Here is an 8,498-nt window from a genome sequence, read left to right as displayed (position 1 = left end):
GTTCTGAGAGAGAAGCATGGCTGATGCAACAGGAAGAGAAGAAGCTGATGGAGTGGAAGAAGACTGAACCTGAGCTTGCTGAGCAGCAAAGGGTTGACCTGCAGAAGAAAAAGTGAGTGATGAAAGAGCATTGTTAGAAGAGATCCCAAGGTTTGCAGATGAGTATGAATTCACATGGTTTATCTCCCGTCACTTGTCATCAATATCACAGTCCTTGATGACTGCCATCACTTCAGCAAGAGAGAGTCGACTTAGATCCTTAGTCTTTTTTATAATATCTACATTCATGTCCCAAGACTTTGGGAGAGCATTCAATAGCTTCTTGTTTATCTCAGGCTTGGTGTAAAAGATCCCGACTATAATCATTTCAGTGGTAAGAGATGTTAATCGCTGCAACTGTGCTTCAAGAGTTTCTCCAGGAACGTAGCTGAACATGTTGAACCATTGTCGCAACATATCTTGGCTACTCTCCTTTATATCTTCATTCCCTTGATAAACATCAATTAGGGCTTCCCACAATGCCTTAGCAGAAGTGTACTCCCTAAAACCTTGAGCTATGTCCGGAGATAGGGCCATGGTTAGAGTGGCCAAAGCCCTTTCTTGCTCTTCAACCTTCTCAAAGTCTTCATCTGTGTAATTTTCAATCTTCTTGTCAACCACTTGCCCTACAACAGTGGTGGTTATACTGACAGGGTCTTTTATGATGCTTCTCCATATTTTGAAGTCCTTCATCTTGATGTACTTCTCGATCCTGTACTTCCGTTCAGGGAAACCTTCAGCAGACAGTAGTCTTGGAATTCGAGTGGTTGTGCCCATTACAGAATCCAGCTCGTGGTGGTGTGTTTGACTTTGTGAATTCATTCATATTAAATTAATATTAAACAGAAATTAAATTATTTAAGAATAAATTAAGTTTCCAGTCAGACACAAGTTCACAGTCAAATAAGGGTTTGCGACCGTAAACTATGTTCACAGTCAAAGAAGAGTTTGCGGCCGTAAACTCTTTTCACAGTCCGTAGTTTATGGTTGTAAAGTGTTTACAGTCTAAGTTCACGGTCCAAGAATCCAAGTTTCCGGTTGATGAAAAATCCTTATTCACGGCCCACAAACCAAGATTACGGTTCAAGAACTGATTGGAGTTTGTGGCCGTAATCTAAGTTTATGACCGTAAGCTATGTCCGTAATCTCCCAGAAACTCAAGAAAATGCAGTTTTGAATGAAGCTTGAAACCCTTTCGAAGCAAACACCAATTTCAGTCGCAAACAAATAAGAACATGGTCATAAATTCAATTGTAGGATGCTTTTGACATTGGTTTTGCTATGATACCAATTGTAAGGTCCTGAAACAGATCTTACCAGTGATCAAATAACAAACACAATCAATAACTATAAAGAATAAGTAGAAACACGAAAGATAACAAGCTTGCACATGCTTTTCTATCAGGAATAACGTCTGGTACAACTTGTGGTGAAAGCAGTCGTGAACTCTGGGGCATCAAAAACTGAAAAAAGACCTAGCACACCTCTATATATACTGGACCTGGGCTGGCCTTGGGTTTACAACCGTAAACTCATTGTTGGTCCGTAAACAACACACAACCTACCAAAAGCTATAAATTAACTCAAAAGAACCTATTACATAGAAAGCCTAGACCAAACCACTAATTAGACCCTTCAATGTTATATGTTATGATTTGTATTATGGATTTGTCAGTCGCATGCTACTTAGGGCTAAGGATCTGCTCAGTTCGTGCATAATAGAATGCTAGTAGAGATGCCTTTGTATGTATATTGTGTGAGCTGGTAAACTTGCATGCTAGTGTTGAATAGTTAGTGGTAGTTTGATATGATATGTGATACCTAGTTGCATTGGGTGCATTGGATGCTATGCTGAGATGGGAATATCTATTGGATTCAGTAATTGCTAAGTGTATGCTTTAGAAATTGTATACGGTTAGGATCTTATAGCCTTAGAATAATAGATTTGGCCTTATTTCCTATTTCTTGTCTAGTTGTGGTCCTAGGGTAGAGTCTATTATTCGACAGTCTATTTGATCCTGTTCTGTGTATCATTTTCATGCATAAGGCAACCGGCAGTAAGGGTGGAATTTCTTGCATCATTAATAGTGTGTAGGGTGAATGTTCTATGGATTGGAGTGTTACTGCACAAATGTTGCTTGCTTTGTGCTTTGTGGAACTCTTGGATGATGGGATTCAAGTACTAAGTGAATATGGCGGTATTCATGAAGTGGATGACTGGCACTATGTGGAGTTCTTCAGCAGTTGATGGCAAGGTGAGGTCGGGAACCTAGGGGGAGCCTAGGAGGTGCTTCATTGGGTTTTGTGTTGCTGTATATTTAGTGCATCAGTGGAATAGGCGACTTAGAGGATTCAGGATGATCCTTGAGGAAAGTATGGATAGGTATGAAAGGTAGTATTGGGCCCGTACTACTGAAAGCATAGGATCCATACTCGAATCGGGGAAGGTCTTGAAGAATCTAAGAAGCTTGGGGAAGAGGATTCTTGAGTATGTTTTGATCTTCTACATGATTGTATTTTAGTTTGGTGATGAGCTTTCAGGAAGGAGGTTTAGGTTCTGGTTCCGAATCAGGTAAGGGTACAGAGCCGATTAACGAGTAGATGCGGGGGAAATTCATCTCATTGGAGACTACCCGTGGTGTTTTGGAGAAGACTCCTATGATTTTTGGATCGGTCAAGAAAGGGTTTTTCTTGGAGATCTTGGATGAACGTTTGGGAGCGTTCCGTGTTGTGGTTATGCCTATCGTTGGAGCTCGCACTCTTTATTTCCGTGAATTTCGTGCTTATGGAGCTCCTGTGTTCCGTGGGGAGAGGCAATCCATTGTCAATAAGAGTTGGTTAGCGGATACAACTAACACATTTAGGATGAGTTTCTACCCCGAGGAGGCGAAGATCAGATATGTTTCATGCCTTTTGAAGGACATGACACGAGATTGGTGAGAAGAGGTCGGTAGTGAGTTGGGAGATGATGTTGTTGATGCTATGCTGCAGGATGATATCAGGGAGTTTGTGAGTATTTCAGAGTGCGAGACACTGAATGATATCATTTCTAGAGCCCAAGAGCGGGGGATCGATTTGGAGCACCTTGGGAAGTGGGGGATCAGATTAGTTGCATGTAATGGAGTGTCCGGGGAATAGACCTAAGACTTCAGAACATCGTTTGAAAGGCCAACAAGGTCGGGATCTATGCAACACGTGCGGGAAACACCACGATGGAGTTTGTCTTTCCAGGGGTTTGGGCTGCTACAAGTGCGACAGGGTTGGTCATGTTAGAAGGGATTGTCCTCATGGGGCATGCCTGTTATGTTTTCTCTACGATCAATTGGGACACAAGAGGGTTGTATGTCTGAGAAGAAGCGGAGGAACAGTGGGTGTGCCTGCTCCAACTAAATGTGGATCCCTAATAATTGTAAGCATAGGGTAGGAGCCTTAGCAGAGAAGATCTGATCATCACGGTGTCAGACAAGGGAGGTCTGTGCTTTGTCAGGTGATTTTGCAGGCATATTATCTTTGGCGTTCTTTTCGGTTATTATCAGTTTTCATGTTGCTTGGGATTTGATACTGATTTGGATAAACGATATCTTATGTTTCTTCCTTGTTATCGTTGGGGTGCAATTTCGAGAATTGTTATATGACATTTGCATGCCATGTATCATTAGTGGTTTAGTGAAGGCTTGTTTCCCTTATAGCAGGTTTGGAGTGTTCGGTGTTATCTTGGTTGGTAGTCAAGATCGGTTCGGGGGCAACATGTGGAAAGTTTATGGTAAGAATTAAGTGGGTTAGTTATCCAATTTTGCCAGGATCTGGTGGGTTTGCATTGATGTGCGGATTAGTTTTTGAGGGTGCCGAGGGAAGTGGTATGTTGTTGCAGTTTAGATTGAAGCATTCGCCCTTGGGACTTCAAGATTTGAGTGATTTCATTTTGAGCATCTAGGGTTATAAGTAATGTTGGGATTCAGGAAGTGTTCAGTCGGTCTTCAGGGGTTGTTTGGTCTTCGGAAGTTTCAGAGGAGCTTTATATTCACCTTCGTTGCATTCAGTTAGAACCTAACAATTCATTGGTATCAGAAGTGGGATAAGATCCATCGGTTCAAGGCAAGGGTTATAGTCTTAGTCACCAGCGTATGAGATCGGGGAGTTGGTATAGTATCGTAGGAGGTGATATGGATTATCAGATAAGTTGAGATTTCAAGGGTACATGTCATGGTTTCAGGAATCGAATGATCAATGAATTTGGCTAGCAAGGGAACTCTAGTATTGTTCAGCATAGGGTATGGACAGTTCGCGCCAGTTGAGAAAGATAGATCGGAAATCCATATCGATTAGAAGGTGGGAAACCTTTGTCGAGACCAAGTGGGGGAGAGTTAGGCGGCTATTCAAATTGAGGTTGTGTTGGTAGGGGTTCAGGAAACTCCCGAGCACAAGTCGACATAATCATTGTTATTCATATTAGGTTGTGGGATTCGAATGCGTGACCGAACTCCTGATCGGTTGCAGGATTCGACTCAGGACGCGTGGTATTCTGTTGGTTTGAGTATGGTAAGACCCTAAGTTGTAACCATGGTGGGTTGGGGGTGTTGTAAGATTGCGTTGGGATCGTAGAAATCACCAACTCGAGGTATACTATTTCTAGAAATGGTCGAGTGTGATAGGGAATCAGTTCATGCTTTAGGCATGTCGGTCAGGATTGTTGAAGATTATTCTTTGTTTTGGGTTGAGGACTGTTGGGGTCTGGGTCGGAGTCGACCCTGTATAGCTTTTGATGACTAGGACCCATGGGCGAGGCCCGTGTGATGATGATAGATCAGGCGGGTCCTGGTAGAGACCGTTGGGTCAAGGTATCAAATATTGAGTTGCAGGATCATGTGGGGGATCAGTGTGTGGCGTAGAGAGGGTTTTGGGGGATGGTCGGTTGCTATGATACTAGATACGCATGGCACTGTAATAAACATCATCCAATCCCATTAGGAATTGATGAACTCTTTCCTCTTCATTGTGTTTGCTAATATCACATTAGGACTACATTTGCACACGTTACATGTGCAAGATGGCATCTGGTCTTGATCGTTAAGCTCATCCCAGATCTTTTCGATTCTTCTATAGTGAACCATAACAGAAACACCAGCTTGTTTGCAACTCGATTCTTATGTCTTCAAGAGACGAATCCTCACGCCATTGCTTACCGAGCATCTTTGATGTATATCATCCCACAATTCTTTAAATTAAGGTTTCCCTTTAAAAAATTGTGAATCTCAAGTTGGTTCAATTATGTTAAATATCGACGAGTCTATCATGGAGTTAACGGTCCACTAATCTTCAATCTCTTCTGAATTGTCAGCGGGTTGCTTGATTGCATCATTAATAAACCCCATATTCTTCTTCACACACAACAAAACCCTAATTCAAAATTAGGGCCCTTTAATTGTGTATGGGTTATCAATTTACCAAAATACAAAATATTTCTCAACACCATTTTGCTTGTTCCTAGACTCACTAAAAAATTATTGTCGATATCACAGTTGGTTCGAGATAATCCTTATTCTATTGAATTCTCATTTTTTGGTCTGTTTGTGAAGGATATGTTCGGGGTGGTACTCCACCACATTCTACCTAGTGCTCGACATTTCTACTCTTTGACAGCTTCGGTTTCAACACCTCAAGATTTGTATACTATTGATTGGCACAACCGTTTGGGACATCCGTCCTCAAGTGTTTTACAATGTATTTCAATTCCTGATAAAAATAGTAGATCAATAAAACAACCTTGTCATGCTTGTTCAATTTCTAAGAGCACTCGTCTACCTTTTCATGTAAATCAAATCCAAACTAGTGCTCCATTGGCCATTGTACATTGTGATATTTAGGGTCCTGCACCCACCGAAATATACACTCCAAACTTGTCATGCTTGTTCAATTTTGCCATTCTTGTCACACCCCGCTAAAGCGGAAATGCAAGATATGACAGCGATAAAGGTTTCATTGCAAAAGATAAAGATACATCACCATAGCAATATTTAAAAGTTTACAACCCATAGCTTAAACAAAACAAGGTACAAGTTTTCCAAAATGACATTGTTCAAAATATAACTTCATAAAATATCTTCCACACAATGCAGCATGCTCTATGATGATGAATCTTTATATCCACTTACTAATTATTTCCTGAAAAAACATGTAAAACGAGCGTCAACTATGAAAATAGTTGGTGAGTTCACAAGTTTATAAAATCGAGCTTGAAATAAGGCTTTTCGTAAATACAAGTACATTGCTTTAATGAGAAGCAAAGTTGATTGCTATTATTGATAAACGAGTTCATTGCCATAATAAATAACAAGTTTATTGCTATAATGAGTAACAAGTTTCATTGCTAAAATAAGTATTCAAGTTTCATTGCCAAAATAAGTATACAAGTCGTTGCTGACATGGGAATACAAGTTTCGTATGTGCATAAAGAATAGTATGTGCATCAAGTTTCTATTCATGAGTTCACAACCCAAGCCTAATGACCGAATCGTGCCCTATTGACTACTATGTGTATCGCAAACATAGTGTAGAAAATGGTAAAATGAACTCCAGCGAATCGTGCGAGTGAGGATTCGTCTACCTCCTGATAGCGCTATCCATAATAACCATAGGCTCAAAAGAGTTAATGTGTTGTGTCTAGATATTCCAGGGACTTAACCGCGATACCGTCCTCATGAATTAAAGTAACATACACATACATACAAAATATAGCAACCAAGTTTCATACAAGTCAAAATAAATACAACAAACATAAAAATAGTTTAGGACATGCTTTTCCACCCCAAAACATTTAAAAACCGAAAATAGGGGAGTGCGTGAATACTCACTATGTTTCGTGTAGGCACAAGCGGTACTTCGGAATGCACCAACGTCTTACTACCGGGATCCTACGACATCAAACACACATTAGTGAGTTTCCATGTCGAAATCTAATGCTAATATACTAAACTCTACATATAGTGAAATGCCAATTTATGTTTTAGTATTGGATTTTATATTAATTGGTTACACTTTTTCTGAAGTAATGAAATTCTACAAGTCGTGTGATTAATTACAACTTTGGAATATCAATTTTCCAAATTTTTAAGTCTCTTTAACAACATAAATTCACGAAAAATAGCATTCAAGGGATAAAAATTCTCAAACTTTTTATTTAACTGTTATTACTCAATACTAAGCTGGGAAAAATACAAAAATGGATTTCCAAGCTGTTTCATTATATTTTATGATTTATGAGCATTTATTCCAATAAAAATTGAAATAAATAGAAAACAATTTCCAAAATTACCCAAACTTTTTATTTAACTGTTATTATACATAACTAGGCTGAGAAAAATATAAAAGATATTTTTCAGTAGGTATTTCTATTTTTCCTTGTTTTATTCCTTTAAATAGTCATTAATTGAAGAAATAATATTAAACAGTTAAAATAAATCACCATAAATTTTTGTAACATCATTTAGAGTATAAATAACCTAGGAAAAATATCAAAAGTGGTTTTCATAATGTATAAACTGGTTTTGGGTATTTATGTGTATTTAAGTGTATTTTAGTGCAGTTAACTTTAGAAAATAAGAGAAAAATAGTTTACAGTAGAGAAAAATCCTCAAAGTTTTTATGTAACCTCCTACTATACAATATGATATCCTGGTAAATTTTCATGAATTTTGGATAATCAAAACTATTTTTCCCATTTTTAGACCATTATAATTACCAAAAATTGGGAAAAATAGTAATACATGATGAAAAATCTTGAAGTTATTTTCTGGAGTCACCCATCACAGGTAAGGTATGCGAAAATTGTTAGATACAATTTTCACATTCTCTAAAGTGGTTTTGTGATTTATTATGCTCTAACAAAAGGAAAATCGGAAATCATATCAAACAGTAACAAAAATTGATGAAATTTGGTGAGTGGTCATTATTCACCATAAGGATCATCCATGAATTTATTCAGGATTTATTGACTTCTGGAAGTATTTTATGTGATTTATGCCCTTGGTTTTAGCAATAATTTTAATAAATCAAAGAAATAATAAAAGCTCTTGAAATTTTCCAGATTATCTCATGCGTGTGAGAGCTTTCAAAAGGAAAATTGTTAAAAATGTATTCGGAAGAGAAATGAGGGTAATGAATCCAAACAAATTAAGAAAGGTTGCATGCAATGGTGCATGAAATGTAGATGTGGCTGAAGTTCATGAATTTGTGTAGTCCATTCAGTGAGGTTTTAAGCCACGAAATTTCAGCCATCATTCACTAGATATGTTAAGTTTCTAAAGTATTTTTCCTCAGATTTATGGTTGGGTTTAAGGCCATTGATCATGCAAGACAAAAATAGTGATCACAGAAAAAGAGCTGTATGCGCAACCATTTTGTAAAAATTGCCAAAAATCGGATGTTTAATATTTTACAGTGAGACCAGTTGGGTTTGAAAG

The sequence above is a fragment of the Lactuca saligna genome, chromosome 6 (assembly GCF_052625555.1).
Source record: "Lactuca saligna cultivar CGN05327 chromosome 6, ASM5262555v1, whole genome shotgun sequence".
NCBI classification, from domain to species: Eukaryota; Viridiplantae; Streptophyta; class Magnoliopsida; order Asterales; family Asteraceae; genus Lactuca; species Lactuca saligna.
This window is presented reverse-complemented; position numbering follows the sequence as displayed.